General features: G+C 38.8%; 1 pseudogene; it reads left to right on the top strand.

The window, feature by feature from the left end:
* The first annotated feature begins 445 nt into the window (after positions 1 to 445).
* Positions 446 to 10,180, top strand: LOC120178218 (annotated as a pseudogene).
* Positions 10,181 to 10,488: the final 308 nt, after the last annotated feature.

Below are 10,488 nucleotides of genomic sequence, written 5' to 3'. Positions count from 1 at the left end.
GCGACGGCAACACATTTGGGACAGGGCTGGTTTCATTCACTAAAACAAAAGCCGAAAACATAGAACAATAGTCTAAAGGGAGTCGCTTTCGTCTTAATATAAAATCAACCTGAAATTAAAAACAGCAACCGCATGGAGTGCCGCGTTATCAGTAATCAAATATTCAATCACACAATACGACGAAAAACAGTTAAAGAGCATTGGCGGTGCTTTATTTTTACTAAAGATTATTTGCAGGAAAAGCAAAAGATTAACCCCCCATTTAAACTTTTTTCCTTTCCACAAAGTTTCAGATCACGAGGGAAAATCCATATTTTAAATCACAGTATTAACTGCCCTCGTTCTTGTGGGGTCTTTTTACATAATGGAAAACAGCAGCAGGCAACTTCTTCCATAGACAAGACACTATGAAAATCTCTGCACAAACAGATGATTTCTAAAGCCAATGAGTTCAATATTTGTATTCTTGCTGTTTTTTGGTTGTTGTTCTGCTAAAGATGTCGTCACAGTGAACATTTCGATCAGTGATGGTGAAGGAGAAAGCCTGGTTTCACCGGAGAAAAAGTTCGAGCTCGGAATTTATACACCTAATGGAAGCTCCAAATCTAACACCAGGAGATACTTGAGGATACGGTGTTATGGTTCAAATTCACAAAAAGTGGTGTGGGTTGCCAATCAGGACAAGCCGCTTTTCGATGATAGCGGAGTCTTTGTCGTTGCGGAAGACGGAAATCTCAAGGTGTTGGATCGAAATGGGAAATCTCTCTGGTCGGCGAATCTTGAAGCAGAGCCTTGCGGAACAAGAAAGGCCAAACTGAGTGATACAGGAACCTGGTGCTCAACGATGAAGAAAACATTGTCTGGCAGAGCTTCGATAACCAGACGGATACATTTCTTCCGGGCATGAAAATGGATGGTGACATGATACTTGTTGTGAAATTCGGGTTAATTTCCACCATATCTAGGTGACTAGTGTGAAAACGATTGTACTAAAAATCACCCCAAGGTAGATTCCCAGGAAAGAGGAGGGGTCACAATGGTCCCTCTTAAAACCCACTTTCCTTAGACAGAACTACCAAGACAAGTAATTTTAATAGGACAATAATTGACAACAACTATACCCGACAATAGCTATTAAATAGACATAAAAGAGAACACCAAAATATTTCACTAATAGATGAAATATTACAAAGAGAGAAAGAATACAAATAGCCTTTAAAATAGAAGAATGCTTATATTTGTGGGATGATTAACTAAGGAGGAGGAGGGCTTTATTTATAACAAAAGAATTTCCCCTCCTCCTTATACACAACCAATGTGGGACTTTTGCCAAAAACCAACAAATCTCCACCTTGGCAAATTCCACACACATCTCTAAAAAAACAATCTTTTAATTTGTAACAATATTGACCAAATCTAAACAATGTTTAAACTTGACCGCAGTTACCACTTTTGTCAACATATCAGCAGGATTCTCAGTGGTCCGAATCTTCTGGATTATGACTCCACCTTCTTCTAGAATCTCTCGTACAAAGTGATATCGAACATCGATGTGTTTCGTCCTTGCATGGTAAACCTGGTTCTTTGCTAAATGAATAGCACTCTGACTGTCACAGTGCACTTTGATGTGCTTTTATTCCATTCCCAATTCACCAAGCAACCCTTGAAGCCAAATTGCCTCCTTCACAGCCTCTGTAACTGCCATATACTCTGCCTCTGTAGTAGACAAAGCCACTGTTGACTGTAAGGTGGACTTCCAACTGACTGGTGCCTTTGCAAATGTAAACACATAATCAGTAGTTGATCGACGCTTGTCCAACTCACCTGCATAGTCTGAATCACAATACCCAACTACACACTGACCATCTTGTTTGTCCTGCTGAAAGACCAAACCAACATCTACGGTGTTCAGAATATACCGCAGAATCCATTTCACAGCTTGCCAATGCTCCTTTCCAGGATCATGCATATACCTGCTCACAACCCCAATTGCCTGTGAAATATCGGGTCTCGTACACCATTGCATACATCAAGCTACCAACAGCACTTGCATACGAAACCTTTGACATGTATTCCCGTTCTGCATCATCCTTAGGTGACATGGATGCACCGAGCTTGAAATGAGGAGCAAGAGGTGTACTAACTGGTTTTGACATCTCATTTATGCCAAAACGTTTTAGTACCTTCCTCAGATATTCTTTCTGAGACAAAGCCTCCCCAATTTCTTATCCCTTGATATCTCCATGCCTAGAATCTTCTTCACTTCACCAAGATCCTTCATCTCAAACTCCCTGTTCAATTGAGTCTTTAGTTTCGCAATTTCTGTCTGACTCCTGGAAGCTATCAGCATATCATCAACATAAAGAAGAAGATATATATAGGATCCGTCTTCTAGCTCGCGTAAATACACACAATGATCATATTTGCTTCTTGTGTACTTCTGCCCTATCATAAACTTGTCAAATCGCTTGTACCACTGCCTTGGAGATTGCTTCAATCCGTACAGCGATTTTTCTAATTTGCACACCATCTCTTCTTTTTCAGCAACTTTGATTCCATCTGGCTGAGTCATGTAGATTTCCTCATCCAAGTCTCCATGTAAAAATGCAGTTTTTACATCCATCTGAACTAGTTCCAAATCCAACTGCGCTACCAAAGCCAACAAAATTCTGATGGAGGAATGTTTTACAACTGGAGAAAATACTTCATTATAATCAACTCCCTCCGTTTGAGCGTAGCCTTTAGCCACCAATCTTGCTTTGTAGCGGATGTTATTCTTGTCAGGAAATCCATCTTTCTTTGCATATACCCACTTGCACCCAATTGCCTTCTTTCCCTTCGGAAGACTAGCTAGTTTCCACGTCTGATTCTTTTGAAGGGATTGCATTTCTTCATTCATGGCAATCCTCCACTTTTTATGTTCTGAACTTTGAACTGCTTCATTAAAAGTGGCAGGAACGTCATCAATTGCAATTGGTGATGCAAAAGAGACCATATCAGCATAACGAGCAGGTTGTCTAATGGTCCTCTTTCCCTTTCTGAGTGCAATTGATTCATGTTGCTGTGGAGGTTCTTGGGTCTGAACCTCTTCTTCATCTGACTCTTCTTCTACCATAGGAGAGTCAACATCATTTTCTTTACTGGTTGGGACAAATTTGCTTCCTTCAAACTCCACCTTTTTGGGAGTTCCATCTGTCTGCTCCAATTTTTCTGAAGTCACCTTTCTCAACATGGTAGATTCATCAAAGGTAACATCCCTGCTGAAGATTATTTTCTTTGTTTCTGGACACCAAAGACGATAGCCTTTCACACCAGAGGTGATCCCCATAAAAATCGCCTTCTTTGCTCTTGGATCCAGCTTTGACTCCTTAGCATGGTAGTATGCAGTGGAACCAAACACATGTAAGGAATCATAATCTGTAGCAGGTACTCCAAACCATTTCTCTAATGGTGTTTTACCACCAATAGCAGTCGATGGTAAGCGGTTGACAAGGTGACAAGCATAGACCAAAGCCTCAGCCCAAAATTCTTTGCCTAACCCAGCATTAGACAACATACACCGAACCTTCTCCACTAATGTCCGGTTCATACGCTCTGCCACTCCATTCTGCTGTGGTGTACCTCTGACAGTGAAGTGCCTAACAATACCTTCCTCTTCACAGACTTTCAGAAATGGATCATTTTTGTACTCTCCACCATTGTCTGTACGGAGACGTTTGATTTTTCTGCCTGTTTGAATCTCCATCATCTTTTTCCATTTAAGGAAAAATCCTAGCACCTCATCCTTTGTCTTCATTGGATACACCCAAACTCTCCGGGAAAAATCATCAACAAAGGTGACATAATAGTGTGTTCCTCCCAATGAAGTTGTCTTGGAAGGCCCCCATACATCTGAATGAACATAATCCAAAATACCTTTAGTATCATGGATTGATGTTCCAAATTTCACCCTCGTCTTCTTCCCTTTGATGCAATGCTCACAAAAAGCTAATTTGCAAGCCCGAGCACCCTTCAATAATCCTTGATCTATCAGTAATTTCAAGGATTTTTCACCAACATGCCCCAAGCGCATATGCCATAACCTGGTTGCTTCTGACTCCTGTTCATCAGTAGAAGCTGCCACTGCTGCTGTCCCAACAATTGTACTACCCAGAAAGTAATACACATTGTTTCTTTTTCGGATTCCCTTCATTATCACCAGTGCACCAGAGATAATCCTCATAATCCCATCTTTTGCCCTCACTTCTAAACCTTTTGACTCTAAGGTTCCCACAGAGATGAGATTTCTCATTAAATCTGGTACATAATGGACACCTGTTAAGGTTCTGATTGATCCATCCTGATTCCTCAAGCGAATTGAACCAATCCCAAGTGTGTCAAGAGGGGAATTATTTGCTGTGTAGACAATTCCACCTTTTAGTTCTTTAAAATCAAAGAACCATTCTCTATTGGGGGTCATATGGTGGCTACAAGCTGAATCTAACAGCCATGAACTGGAACAGCTGGTTGATGGCGTAGCAGCGAATGCGAAATCTGAATCTCCATCATCATACTCGACCACATTTGATTCTGAGACAGCCTTCCCCCTTTCAGGTTTGCCTTTATTCTTTAGCCTGGGACATTCTTTCTTCCAGTGCCTTTTTTCTCGACAAAAGGCACATTCATCTTTGCTCAATCTGGACTTTGACTTCGATCTCCCTCTGCTTCCTTTATTCTGACTCTTGGAACGGCCTCTAACAACAAGAGCTTCTGCTTCGACACTTGTGTTTTCTTGTTTGTCTTTCTTTCTCAATTCATAACTATACAAGGCAGCAGTTGCTTCACTGAGAGACACATCAACCTTCCCATGAAGTAGAGTAGTTTCAAGATACTCAAACTCATCAGGAAGTGATCCCATCAACATCAGAGCCAGATCTTCGTCTTCAAAAGTCACGTCCATATTCATCAGATCAGTCACCAGCTGATTAAAGCTAGTAATGTGATCATTCATAGTGGTACCTGGTACATAGTTGAAGCGGAACAGTCTCTTTTTCATGTAGAGTTTGTTCTGACCGCTTTTCTTCAAAAATTTCTCCTCCAGTGCCTTCCACAATTTACTTGCAGAAGTTTCCTTAGAAAATGCATACTTCTGCTCTCTAGAAAGACACGATCGAATAGTACCACATGTCATTCTATTGATCATCTTCCATTCTTTCTCCTCAACATCATCTGGTTTTTCTCCTTCAATAGCAATGTCTAGACCCTGCTGAAATAGGGCATCTAGAACCTCGCTTTGCCACATGCCGAAATGACCGGTGCCATCAAAAATCTCCACTGCAAATCTAACATTTGTCACAGCATTTCTTGCCAAAATTGAAGATGAAGAAGCGTCTGTCATTTCTGCTACAAATTCTATTTAATAGCTGCCAATGCAGAATGTCAATTATCCCAAGGAAATTTTTCTGATGTGGAAGATCAGCCTAAGCCGCAACCACAGAGCATACTAAAATAAACCAAGAGCTCTGATACCAATTGTTGTGAAATTCGGGTTAATTTCCACCAATAACAGATTCACCTTGAAAACTATTATCTAGGTGACTAGTGTGAAAACGATTGTACTAAAAATCATCCCAAGGTAGATTCCCAGGAAAGAGGAGGGGTCACAATGGTCCCTCTTAAAACCCACTTTCCTTAGACAGAACTACCAAGACAAGTAATTTTAATAGGACAATAATTGACAACAACTATACCCGACAATAGCTATTAAATAGACATAAAAGAGAACACCAAAATATTTCACTAATAGAGGAAATATTACAAAGAGAGAAAGAATACAAATAGCCTTTAAAATAGAAGAAGGCTTATATTTGTGGGATGATTAACTAAGGAGGAGGAGAGTTGTATTTATAACAAAAGAATTTCCCCTCCTCCTTATACACAACCAATGTGGGACTTTTGCCAAAAACCAACAATACTAACATCATGGAGAAGTTTCGATGATCCAGCTCCAGGGAACTTCAAGTTTCAGATAGACCAAGAAAGGGTAAACCAGTTCATTATTCGGAAAAGAACTACTAGGTATTGGAAAAGTGGTGTTTCGGGCAAATTCATTGGCCCCGATGGTATTCCCTCGGCCATGCCATCGGTAATTTCTTTCTTTTTGTCGAATTTCACCTCAGTTGTACTGCACAACGAGTCCATGCCTCATCTTACATCGCCGTTGTATAGCGATACGAGGATGATTATCGGTTTCTTCGGACAGATTCAGTATTTCAAGTGGGATTCTAATAAGATATGGTCCATAATTTGGACAGAGCCTAGAGATAAATGCAGTATCTACAATGCGTGTGGAAATTTCGATAGCTGCAATACTAACAATGACTTGATGTGAATATTTACCTGAATTTTCACCTAGCTCCCCTGCAAATTGGAATAAAAAAGGATTATTCTGATGGATGCACTAGGAACTAGAGGATATGCAACAAGAACGCTAAGATCGACAGGTTATTGAGTTTGAAAATGATTGAAGTCTGGAATCCGGCCTCTCAGTTTAATGCGATGAATGAAATGGAGTGCAAATTCGAGTGTCTTAGGAACTGTCAATGCCAGGCTTATTCCTATGAAGAGCCTGATGTTATGCGACAAGGTAGTAGCAGCATTGCTGCTTGCTGGTTACGGTTGGAAGATCTGCACAATATCCAGGAGGAGTATCAAGGTGGCCGGAACGCTAATGTCCGGTTAGCCGTTTCTGATGTAGGTACAATTCTCTTCCTTCTGAAATTTACTTGATTTCGTGATTCGTTACAAGTTAATTATACACTTTGCTTTATGATTATCCTCTATCTGAATTTAAAATCCATTCTATTTCTGCAGAATCAACCAGAAGCTGTGAGACTTGTGTCACAAACCTGATTCCGTATCCACTTAGTACTGGATTGAAATGCGGTGATGCACTGTACCGCAGTCTTCGATGCAACACCACTTCAGGGGAAGTTACCTTTGATGTTCCCAGTGGCACCTACACAGTGACAAGCATAGATCCAGAAACACGGAAATTCATCATTCAAACCAACGATGCAAACAATTGCAAGGAAGGAAATTCGTGTGATGATTTCTTTCAGTTCAAGCAACCATCTCCATTTCATGTTACTAGCAGATGTACTACAGATGAAGTGGAGAAAGGCTGGGATCCTCCATTGGAGCCAACCTGCTCTTCACCTACAGATTGCAAAGATTGGCCAAATTCAACTTGTAATGCAGCAAGCGAGGGAAATAAAAGGTGCCTCTGCCATACAAACTTCCGATGGGATAAGAGTCTAAATTGCACTGAAGGTAGAACAATACCATTAGTCGAGCAAAACGTACAAGTTTCGAGTCTACATGTTTAAAACTTAATAAAGGACCTTTTTCTATTCCTGCAGATAATGGTTATAGAAAGAAGAGATACAAGTCTTCAACTAGAAAGATGGCTTTATCTCTGATCCTGGTGATAGCTTGCATTAGCGTAGTAGTTCTAATCGTTGTGTCAGGTGCCATTGTTTATGTTTACTTGAAGAGGAAGAAACTGACCAAGGGAGAAGGTAATTAACAACAAAATTTCTACAGATATTTCAAGGATCATTCTATTTGGTTAACAAAAGTAAGATTATTTAAAATACAGGGATATGGGGAAGCACTCAGAAATTCTGCACTTCACTTGTATGGCAGTGAGAGACATGTCAAAGACCTGATCGATTCGGGACGGTTTAAAGATGACGATACGGGTGGCATAGAGGTACCATTTTTCCATTTAGAAAGTATTCTAGCTGCAACAAAGAACTTCTCAAACGCAAACAAGCTGGGACGAGGGGGATTCGGATCGGTTTACAAGGTAATAGGCTCTTATTCCACTACTGTTTGAATCACATCTTTCTAGTTTCGTTACGTCAAAACCAATTGCTTGAAACCGTAACCTATATCACCAGGGTAAGTTTCCTGGAGGGCAAGAAATTGCTGTGAAGAGGCTGTCTAGCTGTTCGGGGCAAGGCTTAGAGGAATTCAAAAACGAGGTCGTGCCGATTGCGAGACTTCAACATCGAAATCTTGTTAGACTATTAGACTATTGTGTTGCAGGAGATGAAAATATGCTGCTCTATGAGTATATGCCTAACAAAAGCGGGTTAGTTTGTTTTTACTGTGCAACCTCTTCAAACCTCTTATGTCTGTGCCGCGCAGACCACGCGCAGACATGAGGCTTCGCAGACCGTTTGTTTTTTAGAAGACATAAGCTCTTCTAGCGTCTGCGCGAGCTCTTCTTGGTGCAGACATGGTTTTATGTCTTCAAAGGTCTTCAAACCTCTTCAAGAACAATTATAAAATATGATTATTTATTAAAATAATTTATTTTAAAATAAATTATTATAAAATATTGATTGATTTATTTTTAAATAATTTATTAGTATGGATTGATTTATTTTAAATAATTTATTAGTATGGATTGAATTATTTTAAAATATGGATTGATTTATTTTAAATAATTTATTAGTATGGATTGATTTATTTTAAAATGTAGATTGATTTATTATTGTAGTTTTATGGATCGATTTATTTTAAATAATTTATTAGTATGGATTGATTTATTTTAAAATATGGATTGATTTATTTTAAATAATTTATTAGTATGGATTGATTTATTTTAAAATATGGATTGATTTATTTTAAATAATTTATTAGTATAGATTGATTTATTTTAAAATATGGATTGATTTATTTTAAATAATTTATTAGTATGGATGATTTATTTTAAAATATAGATTGATTTATTATTGTAGTTGTATGGATTGATTTATTTTAAATAATTTATTAATATGAATTGATTTATTTTAAATAATTTATTAGTATGGATTGATTTATTATTGTAGTTGTATAGATTGATTTATTTTAAATAATTTATTAGTATGGATTGATTTATTTTAAAATATGGATTGATTTATTTTAAATAATTTATTATTGTAGTTGTATGGATTATTTAAATTTCAGTATTGTAAAACTAAAATTATTTAAATCTCAGTATTGCAAAACTCTTTTAAGTTTAAAAATCAGTTTATTTATATTTCAGTTCATTTTAGCAGTCTGCAGACGTTAAAAAACAAACAGTCTTCTTCTTGCAGACTGTAGACTTTTGGTCCACCTCTTCTGCTGCAGATGCCTGCAGATGTGATCCGCAGACTGCATACCTTTTACTTCTGCAAAAACAAACACCACCTCCATTTTTGGTAAGCTAAATGTGTCTTCTCAAATATATGAATTCATATGCCATCACTAAATAGTCACTAAAATGTACTTGAATGGAAATGACAAACCTTAACAAGATCCGAAGCTATGCATTCTGCTGGACTGGGACATGCGATACCGCATAATATTGGGAATCGCTCGAGGCCTTCTCTATCTCCACCAAGATTCAAGGCTGAGGATAATTCACAGAGATCTAAAAACGAGCAACATTCTACTCGATGAATAGATGAACCCGAAAATTTTCGATTTCTGGATGGCAAAGAAACTTCTGCAAACACAGAGTAGTGGGAACCTAGTAAGCTCTGACTTTACTTGAATGTGATGGTACAATTATATCACTAAACTAACTTTTCACCCCTTAGTTCCGATGATGCAGCAGCTACATGTCACCCGAGTACGATCTAGACGGACTTTTTTCATTCAAATCAGACGTCTTTAGCTTCGGCGTTGTCGTAATTGAGATCGTAACCGGGAAACGGAACACCGGATTTTATCAGCCTGAAAAATCTTTGAGCCTTCTAGGATATGTAAGTTATATTAGTATGTACTATTTTAGTCACCCTCATTTAACCTATCATCTACTTAATGTTATGTGCGTAACTTGTACAATTGTTCCCAGGCGTGGCATATGTGGAAAGCAGACAAGGCGATAGACTTGTTGGACCAGACCCTGCGTGAGACCTGCAAAGCAGACGAGCTTCTAAAGTGTCTAAACGTAGGGCTGCTGTGCGTACAAGAAGACCCCAACGATCGTCCCACCATGTCGCAGGTACTTTTCATGCTCGGAAGCGAAAACGCTTAGGTCCCAGCTCCGAAACAACTGGCATTCGTAGTCAGGCGATGCCCTTCTAGCAAAGCTTCTTCGTCCAGCAAGCCAGAGGCATTTTCCCAGAATGAGCTAACGGTTACCTTGGAACATGGTAGGTAACAAACGCTACTAAGTTTATATGTTTTGATCGTTTTGTAATTCCTACTACCTCTGGTTCTGCATTTATTCCGTGTCACGAATTCGAACCGAACCAAATTTTAAACTAATCCGAATTCGAAATGATATATTCGGCCCAACCGAAGGGTCCACTAATAAACCTATCTAATTATCTGGGCCTGGCAAAGGCTACAGATAAAGGAATTGTTGGAGAAAATGGAGCCATGATTTTCTTTCTTCTTATGATTGTTTTATCTTATTCACTTTGACTTTAAAATCGTTTTTTCCACAACGATGATTGTGTCAAAAGT

The sequence above is a fragment of the Hibiscus syriacus genome, unplaced genomic scaffold (assembly GCF_006381635.1).
Source record: "Hibiscus syriacus cultivar Baekdansim isolate YM2019G1 unplaced genomic scaffold, ASM638163v2 tig00112344_pilon, whole genome shotgun sequence".
Taxonomy (NCBI): domain Eukaryota; kingdom Viridiplantae; phylum Streptophyta; class Magnoliopsida; order Malvales; family Malvaceae; genus Hibiscus; species Hibiscus syriacus.
Note: the sequence above shows the minus strand (reverse complement) of the source record. Positions and strands in the feature narration are given on the sequence as shown.